The sequence below is a fragment of the Heterocephalus glaber genome, unplaced genomic scaffold (assembly GCF_053883595.1).
Source record: "Heterocephalus glaber isolate CG9 unplaced genomic scaffold, H.glaber_assembly_v1.0 deba00001141, whole genome shotgun sequence".
Classification (NCBI taxonomy): Eukaryota; Metazoa; Chordata; class Mammalia; order Rodentia; family Bathyergidae; genus Heterocephalus; species Heterocephalus glaber.
In genome coordinates, this window is record NW_028258201.1 from 2,554,527 (window position 1) to 2,568,931 (window position 14,405).

A 14,405-nucleotide genomic window follows, 5' to 3' on the forward strand; every position below is an offset into this window, starting at 1 on the left:
CAGAGCCTGAGAGCAGCTTGGCTCTGTGGCTGGAGGCCCCGGGGGCCCTGGGCACCTTCATCAGGCTCCTGGCCTGGAGGTGTCGCGGGGCCACCGAGCTGGCGGGTGGCGCCCAAGGCACTGCAGAGACAAGGGCCAGCCCGGTCACTCGCGGGCCCCCTGCACCTGGCGGGAGTGACGGCCGGCTGTGGCCATCTGGCCTTGGTCATCAGGGCCTGGGTCCCCCGGCCGCGGAGGCCGTCCGGAAAGGGCTCGGGGCGTCCTCCTCCCGAGGCACAGCCCCCCAGCCCCAGCCAGGGAGCCCCAACCCTCCCGCTACTCCGGCTGCGACCACGCGGTGGCGCCAGAGCCTGCACCAGGCGAGGCCGAGCAGGCGCATCCGGGGCCTCTCGGAACCGGGCCGGGCCGTGCGTCCCCTGCCGTGTCCCGGGGCCGGCGCAGGGCGGGCGGAGCTGAGGACGCGCCGGCCTGGCCTCCTCCGCTTGGCCCCGGGCCCCCCCCGCACCAGGCGCAGCCCCGACCCCCGGGTCGCCGGGACAGCCCCACCCCCACCCGGGCTCCGCCACCCACCCAGCAGGAGCTTTGGCGCTGGAGCTCGCCCGTGCCACCGTTCGGGCTGTTTCACCCCGGGGCGAGTCACCCGGCTGTCCTTGCCCAGAGAGCGGGCCTGACGATTAGAAACCCTAGGGCCAGGCGTGGTGGCGAAGGCCTGGAATCCCAGCACTAGGGAGGCTGAGCCAGGAGGATTGCAGGGAGTTCGAGGCCAGCCGGGCTACACAGCGAGACCTGTCTCCACAGAAAGGAAAGAATGGAAAACATGAAATAAGATGTCTGGTGCATTCCTGCCGGGCTCAGGCACCCAGAGAAGGGGTGCGAGCTGCTCTCCCTGAAAGGCCCCCAGGGTAGACAGCAGCATCACGGAGCTCTGGGAGAGGGACGTGTTCGAGAGCAGGAACCTCGGAGGCTGTGAGAGGCGGTGGTGACCTTGGGTGTGGTGGCATGCGTGTCACGTTCCAGATTCCAGATGTGCTAGAGATTGCGGCAGCTGTCACTTTCTCGTTGAGTCCACGTGTATTCATTCAACAAACACGCACTGAGGGCCTTCTGGCTGTATGGGACAAGCACGCTGATACAGGCCTGAGACCACCTGGCTCAGGGCCTCCGGGTGAACCCGGGCAGGGCCGGCCCCGGGAGGTGTCCTCGGGGTCACGCAGGAAAACAATGCGATGCACCGCCAGCCTGCCCTCGGATCCCTCCGCCTCTGGCCGCAGCTTCGGTTGCCCGTGACTTTTAATGACCTACGTGCAACTTCCACACTGACATGCCAAGTTCCCGGCTGTGCAGCCCCCCAGGAGGGATGGCAAGGGCCCCGACCCCCGGGACACGGTGTCCCAAGGGCCCGTTCCCCACATCCCGCCCCGAAACAGTGGGTCTGAGCCCAGCATGGTGGCGCACGCCTGCAAACCCAGTGCTCAGGAAGCTGAGGCAGGAAGGTCACTGCAAGTTCGAGGCCAGCCTGAGCTACATAGTGAGACCCTGTCTTGAAACACAAACCAGCAGTGGGCCTGAAACAAACACTGGAGGTGCCCCTTAACGTCACCGCTTGGAGTTCCTATATCCGTAAATTCTTCATCTGGGAGATGTTTGAAAGCTTCTGAACGAATCCCGAAGAGACGACATTGACATGAGCGTCATTTCCAGGATTTATTGAGAAATGGGCTTTTAACTTTTTTTTTTGTACCAGAGATCGAACTTGGGTCCTTGCGCTTTCACAGCAGGCGGCGAAACCACTGAGCTAAATCCCCGGCTCTTTTTCTTATGTTTAAGGCTTTTCCTAAGTGTTTGAGTATCTGTTGCTTCATGAGGGAGAAAGTTTCCACATCAAAATAAAAAACAGTCTTTGACCAATTTTTGCTTTGTTTTGTTTTTGAGACAAGGTCTAGCTATGTAGCCCAGGCTGGCCTCAAACTCACAGTGATCCTCCCGCCTCAGCCTCTTGAATCCTGGGATTGCAGGTGTGGGCCAGCACACCCCATAGGGGTTCTCTTTCTAAAAAACAAAAATGGAAAAAAAATTTTGAAGGATAATGGGAGAGGGGCAGCTGTTCTAGCTTTGGTCTTTTTTGTTCCTTTTGTAGTGTGAGAGAGTGAACCTAGGGCCGTTGCACTGAGCTACATCCCCAGCCTTTTTCCAAGACTGTTTTCTCTAAAAATTTCCTTGAAAACACAGTCTGAGCCAGGTGTGGTGGTGCATACCTGTGATCCCAGTACTCTGGAGACCGAGGCAGGAGGATCACAAATCTGACTGTTACCAGCCTGGGCAATATAGTCTGGAACATAAGGCAGATCATGTCTCTGGTCCTAAGATACACAGAAATATGAGACCCCTAAATTAATTTTTTTCCCCTAAATTAATTTTTAAAAAAAGAAATATGAGAGCCCTGGAGAAGTAACTGTGACTGAGCAGTGGCATAACTATGAGCACTAAGATATGAGGATAAATCATTGGCAGCTTCTTTCCTTCCTCTTCTGCTGTATTCTGTCAGATCCAGGCTCAACCCTGGGTGCTAGGCAGCCATCTTGTGACGATGAGGAAGAACATGGCTGATCCCTTGGCAAAGTGGGGAATGAAGCCTGAAAATAACCTTGGTCCTTGATGATGCTTTTAAGCCACCCAGTTAACCAGCATTGGAATCCCTCACCTCTGGCCACCTGTGACAGAAAGCATGACTTTCCACACTGTTGGAGCCATGTCTCCTCCTGGGGCTTGCTGGGCACAGGCCAGATGGGGTCCGGGCTGCAGGTCCCTGGCTGAGCAGGGTCGAATGAGGGGTTTGGGCACAGAGCAGCGGGAGCAAGGGCCCTGGACGCAGAGGCTCAGTCACCCCAACCCTCCAGGTCAGACTGGAAGTTTCAGCCCGAGCACCCAGGCACCAGAGAGGCTGCACTCACACCTCGGTCACCACCCGAAGCTGGGGACCGGTGCCCTCGGATGCCCCTGCAGCCCCATGGCCCTGGGCGGAGAAGCCCCAACCCCACGGCCGCCCCAGCCAGTTCTCTGCATCAGGGCTGTGGTGGGCCTGGGGCCGGCTCTCCTGGAGGCTTGCATCTGCCAGGGTTTCCTCACAGCCTAAAATAGCTGTAGGCACTCCAGCCATCACATCATCTTCTAGCTGTTATAAAGGAATAGGCCAGGCAGCCTGATGCTCACCTGTAATCCCAGCACTCAGGAGGCTGAGGCGGAAGGATCACCAAGAGTTCGAGGCTAACCTGGGCTACACAGAGAGTTCAAGGCCAGCATGAACTACGTAGTGAGACCCTGTCTCAATTAAATATAAATAAATTAATTAATAATTGTACAGACTCGGAGACATGTTCCTGGAATCCCAACACCCTGGGAGGCTGAAGCAGAAGGATTGCAAGTTGGAGCCCAATCTGGCTAACTCAGCGACCCTGTCCCAAAATAAAAAAGAGCTGGAGATGCAACTCAGTGCAAAGGCCCTGAGTTCAATCCCCACTATAGGAAAAAGCAGTTCTCTCTCTCCAGTGACCATGTTCAGCCAGGGGGCAAGGCCAGAGCCCACTCTGAGGGCCAACACCACATGTCCAGCTAAAACGGGGAGGGGTCGGCGTCCCCAGGAAGGACAGCAGGGGCAGACAGGCTCAGCGCCTCCCAGGGCCAGGAAACAGGGCTTGAGGACTGCTTGTTTATTCCTTTCGTTTCCTTTTTTTTTTTTTTTTTGAGATAAGGTCTCTCTACGGGGTACAGGTGGGCCTCGAACTCACAGTGATCCTCCTGCCTCAGCCTCCTGAGTGCTGGGGTTACAGGTGCACCCCATGCCCAGCTAGGAATAGTTGAATGTTGATGATTGTATCTTGTTTGGGCTTTTTTGGCTGTGCTGGGATCAACACAGGGCCTTGTACGTATGTGAAGCCCTGGGTTCCATCCCCAACACTGGAAATAAACAAAAAAGGAAAATTGAGTAACTAAGAGTAACCTCATGTTTCAAGGAGAAAAATTCTTTCCTGGCCCAATTTTTGGAATCCAGAAAAATTATCCTTTTTCTTCATCTCAGGTTCTGAGCCTTGAATGGATAAAAGAGGCCATTTCCCCATAAGCATACACTTTTGTGATGATGTCTCCAACTGAAAACCAGGATGGGGTAGGTGTGGCGGTGCACCTATAATCCGAGCACTCTGGGAGGCTGAGGCAGAAGGGCCATAAATTTGAGACCAGCCTGGTGACTCAGCAAGACTCTGTCTGAAAATAAAGAATAACAAAAGGGCTGGGGGTATGGCTCAGTGTGAAGGACCTGGGTTCAATCCCAGTACCACACACACACAAAAAAGATGAAATGTGCCTCAGGAGGCTGAGGCAGGAAGATTGCTGTGAGTTCAAGGCCAGCCTGGACTACACAGCAAGACCCTGTCTCCAAAATAAACACATACATAAATAAAAATAAAAAGTGAAAGGGCCGGGGATTTAGCTCAGTGATGCTGCCACCTGGCTCACAAGCAAAAGGCCTGAGTTCACTCCTGGGGGCCAAAAATAAATAAATAAATAATGAAAAAGGCTGTGATCGCAAAGGGAGACAGGGTGCTCCCCAGTGCCTAGAGGGTTGGTTGGCATTTGAGACCCTTCCTGTCCCCTGGGTCAGCAGATAGCAATTCTCACTTTGAACCGGGATGAATCCAGGAGCTGCTACCCTGTTAGTTCTGACAGATAGAGCTTGGATTACTTAAGGTTTGAGGGCTTTTTCCACAATGCATTTTAATAATGTGAATTTTAGACATCTTATTGCTATTCTTCAGAAACACTGAGCATTGAGGAACAAGAAAGCAATAAAATTTTTTTTTTTTGGGGGGTACTGGGGATCGAACTCGGGTCCCTGCGCTTGCACAGCAGGCAGTGAAACCATTGAGCTAAATCCCCGGCCAGCAATAAAATATTTTTAAAAATGTTTTTAAATGAAAAATGCTGGGGATACAGCTCAACATCAAGGTCCTAGGCTCAGTCTCCAGGCCCCTCCCCACACACCCTAGCACCCTAGCGCTGGGTCGTGAGCACCTCTCTCCAAGGCTGGGGCTCAGGCCAGCCTCAACCTCTTGGCTGCCTGGGCCACAATGAATGAAGAGGAATTCTCCTGGGCTGCACATAAAATAGATCATACAGTCACTGTCTATCAGTACCCAAAGTTCCTTTTTTGTTTGTTTGGGACAGGATCTCACTATGTATGTAGTCCAGGCTGGCCTCAAACTCACAGCAATTCTCCTGCCTCAGCCTCCCCAGTGCCAGGATTACAGGTGTGTGCCACCACACCCAGCACTTCCTTTATATTTTTATTGAAATTTTTTTTAAAAAGAGGGCAAGCAGCCTGGGACCTGCAGTAAACAGGATCTAGGATTTTTCAGCACATGTAATAGTTCTAAGTTTCACATTTAGATCTGTGGTTCTCTTCAAGTTAACTTTAGTATAATGTTTGAAATTTAGCGGGGGTGTTTTGTCTATTTATTTATTTTGGTTTTTTGAGACAGCATCTCGCTATGTAGTCTAGGCTGGCCTCAAGTTTGAAGCGATCTTCCTGCCTCAGCCTCCTGAGTCCTGCCTGGGATCACAGGTGAGCACTACCACGCCTGGCTCTCCTTGTTTTATTTATTTTTGGAGTCTTGAGTATTGAACCAGGGCCTTCACAATGAGCTACATCCCTGGCCCTTTTTATTTTGAGACAGGATCTGGCCAAGAACTTGAACTCACTTGAGATCCTCTTGGCTCAGGCTCCACCGCCGGGAGTGTGGGCAGGAGCGACCTCCATCAGCCCATATTGTAGTCTTCCCTTCTGAGGTCCGTGGCTGCACAATGGACCCTAAAATCAGGCAGCACAATTCCTCCAGCTAAGTTGTTAGAGTGAGTTTGTCTACATCTACAAAAACTTCCCTCGGGGCTTCCAACAGGAGTTGTGTGGACTGCGGAGGTCATTCAAGAGCTGCCTGGTGTCCCCCCAATACGGACGTTACAGTCCTGACCCCGACCCCTCACAAGACCACCCTAGTTAGAGCCGAGGACCAGGTCCTGGTGGAGCGAGGCAGGCCTTGCACCCCCACCGGAGGCCCCTTCAGGAGGAGATGGGCCGGCCTGGTGGCGCTCGAGTTACCCCAGCACTCAGGAGGCTGAGGCAGGAGGATCACCGTGGGTCCAAGGCCAGCTGTGCTACACAGTGAGGCCCTGTTTCAGAAAGGAAAAATAAAAGATAACAGAGACTGCCCTTTGGCGGGCAAGGCCCCGGAGGTGGAGGGGCAGAAAAGGCCCTCCCTGGGCTTCCCAGTGCCCAGCCCCGCTTGCATTTGGATTGGGACTTGTGGCCTCCAGGCCCATGGCTGCTGTCTCTCCACTGCCCTGGGCTGCTCCGTGTGAAGGGTCGGGGTCTCACTACGCCCGCCCCGACCTGGCCGGGGGTGCCCTGAGCCCGAAGGTCCCCTTCCCCAGCACTTTGCACACCCTGTGCGTGTTGTGTTAGAACATCCTGTGTATGTCGCCTAGGTTTTGCTACATTCAAGTTTTTCCTTTTTGAAATGATTATAAATAGTAGTCTTTTTCATTTCAGTTTCCCATTGTTCAATGTTAAATATAGAAATGTGCTTGGTTGAATTTAGGTACTGTGGCTGCAGTGAAACCCAGTTCTTAGCTGGCAGAGTAGGCTGGGTGGTAGTGCCCATCTGTGATCCCAGCACTCGGGAGGCTTAGGCAGGAGGATCTCTGGGAGTTCAAGGCCAACCCAGGCTATATAGTGAGACCCTGTCTCAAATCACCTCCCAAAACATTAGTTGTCAGAGTTGTAGGCATTTCACATTTCTGACAGTGTCACTCTGAGCAGACTCGTTTAAAGGCTAGAAAACCTCATAGCCTAGTTTGCTGCATTTATTTCATTAACTCTCTGAGGCTGGACATTTACATTGCTTTCTTTTTGTTGTCTGTTTTGAGGCAAGGTCTCACTATGTAGCCCAGGCTGGCCTCAAACTCCTAGCGATCCTCTTGCCTCAGCTTCCGGCGTGCTGGGATCACAGGCGTGTGGCCCCAAACCTGGCTTCCATTTACTCTTTTTTTGGGGGGGGGGAGTACCGGGGATCGAACTCGGTACCTTACACTTGCAAGGCAGGCGGCAGAACCACTGAGCTAAATCCCTGGCCCCAATTTTTTTTTTTTTTTGACAGGGTCTGGACACGTAGCCCAGGCTGGCCAGGAACTCATGGTGATCCTCCTGTCTCAGCCTCCTAGGTACTGGGACTAGAGGCATATGCCAGGACATCCAGTTTAAAAATTTTATTTAAGAGCTGTTGGAACAGGGCATGGTGACACATGCCTGTAATCCCAGCACTCAGGAGGCTGAGGCAGGAGGATTGCCATGAGTTCAAGGCCAGCCTGGGCTATAGAGTGAGACTGTGTCTCAAAAAGCTAAACCAAAAAAAGAGCTCTTGGTGTAGCTCAGCGCTAGAGCGCTTGCCTGGCACCCTGCGGCCCTGGGTTCAATCCCTGGTATTGCCAAAACATAAAAAGGAGAGGCAGATTTGAACCAGACTGGCCGTGTTCCAGTCCAGCTTTATTGTGTGGCCTCAGAAAAGTCACCGAGCCCCTCTGTGCGCAGGAGCATCGGGAGGGCCTGGGTGTGCGAAGGCTCCTCCAGGTCCTCGGTCAGCACAGTTACTCCTCGCTGCCTCCGCCTGGCCCAGGACCCGCAGGAAGCCGCTCCATCCATGGGCCACTGGCGAAGGCTGAGCTCCCGGCTCCTGCCTAGCAGACTCTCAGCACCGGCCTGGCCATGGCATCCCGGCCACCACTCTGCCTGCCGTCCTCGGGGAGCAGCAGGCAGCAGTGCTGAGCACTGACCAGGCGCCCACTCGGTGCCCACCCCCCTGCAGCCAGGGCCGGGCAGGACGTGGAGTGGACCCGGGGGCTGGGGCCTTGGGGGCCCCCTGCGTGGCTGCAGGTCGGTGTGGGTGCGCCCAACACATCCTGCATGGGGCCCATCCGTGACCCCCTGTCGCAGGCCTTAGGACAGACCCAGCCCCACTCTTCCAAGGACACTGTGCCTCTCTGAGCCCGGCCACGCCACCTCTGCTCCTGCCAGGCTCCTGGTCTCTCTGACTTCGCGTGTGTGGGTCTTCTTTGGAGACAAGGTCTGGCTATGTAGCTCAAGCCAAGATCTTCCTGGCTCAGCCTCCCTCCCTCCCGAGTGCTGGGATCATATGCATGCGCCACCACACCAGGCAGACTCCTCTAGGCCCTGTCCCCGGCGGATCTTCCCCTCAGCCTCCCAAAGCTCATTTCTCTGCAGCTCTTTTGCCTGGTACCTGGTGCCCCCAGCGCCGCCCCCCTGCAGGGCGCCCAGCTCTGCTCTCAGTCCGCGCCCCCTCGGCCCGGCGTCCGGCGTCCGGGGTGGAGCGGCTGGCGCGCGCAGGCCTGAGTCACCAGTGCGCAGCGTGAGTCAGGGAGGGAAGTCCCCGCGGAAGGGACTCCAGGGAAAGAGAAAGTGACCGGGACGCGCCTGCCTCGGACACGGTGACCTCGCGCCAGCCCCTGACGGACGGACGCGCGGAGTCCCCGCAGCACCTCCTCTCACCCTGCTCCTGCTTAGCGCCGGCTTCCGGGATCCGCGGACCCAGCCCACTTCCTGGGAGGTCCCTGTCGATTCCATCCCCGACAGAGATGCCCTGAACCCGGGCTCGGCACGGCTCAACCCGACAGGGGAGCACACCGCCCGGTGGACGGGATCACCACCTTGAGGGCACAGGAACAAGCCCACGACCCAGACTAGCTCAGGCCACCACAAACAGAACAGAAGCCGCTGAGTGTAAGGCTGAAGTTTATCTTACCTATATGAGTAGCCACATTAAAATGTAAAAACAAAAACACATTTAATTAACTTTAATAATAGATTTGATTAAATGCAACATATCCAAATCTTAACATTTCAACACAGGAGCAATGCTCAAGAACCCCTGATGTCTCCCGACCCACCAGGATAGGGATGCTTTTTTGTGGGGGAGGGAATGCCAGGGTCTGGCTACCTTGTCCAGGCTGGCCTTGGACTTGCAGCGACCCTCCTGCCTCAGCCTCCCGGGTACTGAGATGAGAGGCAGGCACCACCATGCCCTGCTAAGGATGTGTTTGCTCCCATTTTCACTGGAGCCTGGGAGGTCCTCACTTTTCATGGGCAGCACAGGCTTAGTGCTGCAAAGGGCCGGGACATCAGGGATAAGAGCAGGTGGGGGACCGGGATCTGCCACTGGGCCAGGCCAGGCCAGAGCCAGGTCTGCGCCTCCAGGAAGCGCGGGCAGCCTCCGGCGAGCCTGGGCACATGCGGAGTGATGTCCTCCCGGCCCACACTCCAGGGCGCTGGAGGCCCAGCCCAGCGCCGCCCCCCTTCTCACAGTAGGGCTGGGCACACAGTAGGTCTCTGCGCTCCGAAGAAGGCAGGGTGGATTTCCAGGCCCAAGCCGCTTGCTTAAATGACCCACGCTTGCAGGGGTGGGGTGTCAGGCCAGCTGGGCACTGGGAGAAAGTCCGGGCATCCACCCCGCCCTCCAGCCGCTGGGCAAGGGCCATAGGGGAACTGGGGAGATCCCGGGAAGCAGGGGTACGGGAGGGGTCTCAGCGAGCAGCTGTCGTGGAGGGCCTGGGGCCACCCTTATACCCCGTCCCTACAAACACTGGGGACACAGGATCCACAAGGAGCGAGGCCGAGCGGGCTGCAGGTGGGGGATGGGAACAGCCCAGAAAAACCAGACAAAGGGGCAGGGCTGGGCCAGCCCGGGCTGCAGACCACCCCAGCTCCTCATCCAGCCTGGGAACTGGCAGGACACGCTGAAAGGTGACCCAGAGTCCCGGTGTCAGCTGCTCCTGCCTGGCACTGCCCCAGCAGGGCAGCCCGGGGCTCCTCTGCCCGGCTCTCCACTGTCCCTGGGCCCTGAGCCGCCACACTTGTCCCACAGAGCTGAGACAGGGCGGGCAGGGTGCTGCACGCCACCACGCCACGCTGCCCACACCACGCGTGCAGTCCCAGCCCGGGGCCCACAGGGCCTAGGCTCCCAGAAAGTAACAAAATAGAGGCTGGCCGCCCCGCTCAAGTGGCGACCAGGGCCTCGGAGGGCCTCCCGGGCCCCAGCCGAACCCCCAGTTGGGTTAGGGACGGCCCTGGGGACTCGGTGGCTGGGGCAGGGGCGCCCACGATGCCTGCCCTTCGCCGTCGCCTGCCCCTCCCCCAGCCCTGCTCCCATTCATCGCCCTGCGCCCTGGGGCCGTGTCGGGTACCCGAGGCACAGCTCTGAAGGGTCCACAGATCTCCAGCCCGGGGTCTGCACAACTACTGACTAGGGCCCAGCTTGGAGCTTGGGGGACTGCGGCCCTGGGGGACCCATGTGCTTCGGGCCGGGCCGGCAGCTGCCCTCCTGCCATTCCCGCATTCCCGGGAAGGTTGGGGTGAGGGTTCAGGGGCCCTCCCCGTGCACGCACCCCCTGGGGGGGGCAGGAGCAGGAGCGGCTGGGCCAGAACTCACCAAACCCTGGGTGAGAGGGGCTGCAGGCCCGGGGCAGCCACCACAGCTACTCGGTTCCTAAGCGCCTCCGGATACTCGGGCACTCGGCTTAGGAACCCTCAGGAAACAGCCCAGAACCTGCACGCCCGTGGAGAACCCCGGGAACTGCCGAGCTGTTCCCAGATCAGGTCGCCGGTGCCCAGTTATAGAAGCCGCACCTGCACCTCAAAGGCTGTGCCTGGAAGGTGAACCCAGCCCGGTCTCAAGCCAGCACCCCGACAATGAGGTCACACTCTCGCAGGCTGCCCTAATGCTTCCAAGAGGGCTCGTTTGCAGCTGTTGTGCGTGGGAGAGACCGGTGAGGAACTCTGGGTGGGACACTGTCTCGAGAGCACTTAGCCCCAAGGGAAACTGTCCCATCTGCCGGCAAGCCTTACCCTCTGCCCGCTCCACCGCATGGTAGTGAGCAGAGCCCACCCAGGTTCGCATCACCCGTCCCGCCACCCCCCAAAGGGGCTCCCCTGTGGCCAACTATGAAATTAAACAGCGTGGGAGCCACACACCTATGATCTCAGCACTCGGGAGGCTGAGGTAGGAGGATCACCACAAATTCAAGGCCTGGCTGGGGTACATAGTGAGACCCTGTCTCAAAAATACATAAATAAAAATCAGGGCCGGGGATTTAGCTCAGTGGTTTCACTGCCTGCCTCGCAAGTGCAAGGTCCCAAGTTCGATCCCCTGTACCAAAAAATAAAATAAATAAATGAATAAAAGTCAAATCCAGAGGCAGGAGGGCACATGCAGACAGCGCAGAGGTGCTAACCTGGCCACACAGAGAACAGTCTCTGGAAGGCGGGAATCTCACCGTCTCAGGCCGAGTTCCCAGCCCTCTTCCACCCCGGGCCGGGCCTCGTGGATAACAGCAGCCACTTGGCTAATCTTTTCTGAGTCTGAACATTGCTCAGGCCCGAGGATATCTCAGAAAACCCAGAAGGTAAAATTCTCTGGGCCAAAGGAGCCAGCATTCTGGTGGAGAGCCTGGACAGAAAACACCACACACATCACATCAGCTGTTACTGATACTGGTTAAATAACGACGGATATAGTATGTGAGGAACCACTGTCACGGGAAACAAAATAAAGCATGGTAAAGTGGATGGGGGCTCTTCGGAGAGACAACCAGTTTTAAAGAGTGTAGACAGCTTGACACTGCACAGAGCCCTGAGGTAGAGGGAGAGGCACCCCCAAGGACAGCTGGGAAAGAGCTTGTCAGGCAGCCTGGACAGCAAGTGCAAAGGGCCTGGGCTGAGTTCAGGCCTGAGGCTGAAGCAGAGAGAGCAACCTGCAGGAGAGGGGCAGGAAGAGACAGACTGCAAGGCCTTGGGAAGTAGGAACCCTGAGGGCTCTGAGTAGAGGAGAAACATGCCTCACATTTCAGTCCCAGAGGCTCAGCACTGGGAATTAGGCCTTCATGGGGCTGCTGGGACTGGAGGAGTCAGCTCCCGGTGGGGCCTCCTGGAAGGCAGATAAGGACGGAACTGCTGGCTTGTGTCCCAGTGGCACCACCCTGTGCCCAGACACACAAACCCACCGACAGGCAGCAACCTCTCCCTGCTGCTTCCCTTCAAGGTTCACTGTTTCTGGTTGAGATTTAATTCGGCTCCCAAATGGCAGCTTCAGAGGGGGCCAGATGCTGCTGCATGCTAGCCAGCCAAGGCTGTCACATGGCACGCCACCCTAGCCCAGGCGGGGGCTGTCCCCATGTCCCCGCCCTGCCGGGTCCCTGTCCTGTGCTTCCCCAGCCTGTCACAGCACAGGCCACACCAGCACACGTGTCCTCCGCCACCTGTGGCGGGAGTGTGGCCATCCTGTTCTCAGCCACGGCCTCAGTGCCTCTCCAGGTCCCCAGGACCATCGGGATCGGTGAGGCCAGGCTGGGGAGGCAGCCACCTGCTCAGTGTGGGTGCAAAGGTGGTGGTGGGGATGGAGGCAGATTCCCAGGGGAGCGACCTGGACACGGCGTCCGCACTGTAAAAACGGGGGGCTCGGCTGGCCTGCCAGGTGGGTGAGTACACTCAGTAGCCTTTCCAACTGGGTCTCTCCTGAGGCTGCAAGAGCTGCACTTTCCTGAAGGCCCAGCCCTGAAGACAGCTTCGAAAGCCCACAGAGCCCCAGGCCCCCAGGGTGGGAACTGGCTCACAGCGGGAGGCTCCTGGCCCTAGTTTTCACTGGAGTTTTTCCCTCGAAAGCTGGAACCAGAAGAGGGCCTCCTCCCAGTCCAGGCTGCCAGGCCTCCTGGCAGCAGAGGCTGTGGTCAGCAGGGTCTGCAGGACCGGTCCTGCCAGATGACCAGAGGCACTGGCAGCTGGTGACCAGGTGGAGGGTGGTCACACACCAGGTCAGTTAGGTCTACGCCGGTTATCAGCTCACAACTATTAATAGTGGGCCTTGTACTCCTAATGTCCTGCTCCTCTGCCAGATCTGAGCACACTGCTCTGTCCTATTCCCACTGCCCAGGCGTGGCCCCAACAGGAATCCACACACCCACTCACTGTGGCAGACACTAGACAGTGCACACGGCATCGCTCCTCAGCCCCGGCCTGAATCTTACTCGATGCACAGTGCACTGTGCAGCTCTGTAGCCAGAGCCAATGCTGCAGCCACCAGGGCAGGGGGCAGGGGGCAGGGTGCAGCTGACCCCACGTGTATGTGGGCGAGGAAGGAAGTGGGACATGTCTACACAGTGAGGCTGCAGGCCTTCTTTTTGTAGATCCTACTGTGGGCTACAGATCGAATCCAGGGCCTCCCAGAGCAAGGGCTAGGAAAGGTTTCTACCACGAGTCACATCCCAAGGCTCAGCTGGAAGAGAACCCTGGCGTGTGTGTGTGTGTGTTTTTTTATGGTACTGGGGATCGAATTCAGGATCAAATTCACCTTGTATTTTCGAGGCAGGTGGTGACATCACTGAGCTAAATCCCCAGCCCAGAGAACCCTGGTTTGAACGACAGGCTGCACGGCTCCCAGCCTGCTTCTCCCATCTACTTCCTCGTCCTGTGGAACACAAACCACAGGCCTTCCCGCCACCCAACCAGCCGGCCCTGTCCTCAGGGCCACTCACCCACCGTTCCGCATATCCTAAAACCCAGGCTTGAGAAGCAGCTCCCTGAGATGGAGCCGACTGACTCCTCCTTGCTCCCTGCACACCCCTGGGCTCTCTGAGGCTCACCGGCCAACTCTGGCATCAGAAGCTGCTTCCTGTGGGGAAGACGGTTCTGGTGGCACCCACTGCTCCAGACTCAGCCAGGCCCAGGTCCCGGCTTCCAAACCGGCCCCCGCAGGCCCTGTACTGCAAACCCGGCCCTCCACGTCCCTGCTCCAGCCTGTCTCCAGGGGCCCCACTCCTAGTGCTTTCTACTTTCAGCACCTGACACCTCCAGGCCCCACGCCCGGGGCCAACTTCCCAAAGTGCAAGGAACTCTGCTGACTGTACCCGAAGAGTCTGGCCTAGCTCCCGGTGCAAAGCAGGCTCTTGATGAGGAATGAATGAAATATTTGCTGCCTCGTGGCAGCGCCTCGATCCTTACTCAGCTTGCTGGGGTGTATTCAGGTCCTGACTTCTCCAGACATGACAGTTTGCTAGGACTCATTCATGTTTTTATCCCTCCAGAACTCTCTGCCTAATACTGGAAAGGAAAGAAAGCAAATTCAGGGCATTTGCAATTCAGAAAGCATGCAGGTAGGGGTCAGCGGTAGAGCCCTTTGGATTTCCAGGGCGTGGAACCCGGCAGGGTCGGCAGTCGCTGCCCGCCCCCACTGTACTTACTTGCCTACCGATTTATTTATACCTGCCCTGCCTCCCTCCAGCGCAGGTTTGAA

General features: G+C 57.1%; 1 protein-coding gene across 1 annotated transcript in view; it reads right to left on the reverse strand.

Moving 5' to 3' along the window:
• Positions 1-14,405, reverse strand: part of Nudt3 (nudix hydrolase 3) — a 128,749-nt gene that overhangs the window by 2,950 nt on the left and 111,394 nt on the right. The gene's annotated exons all lie outside the window — the stretch shown is intronic.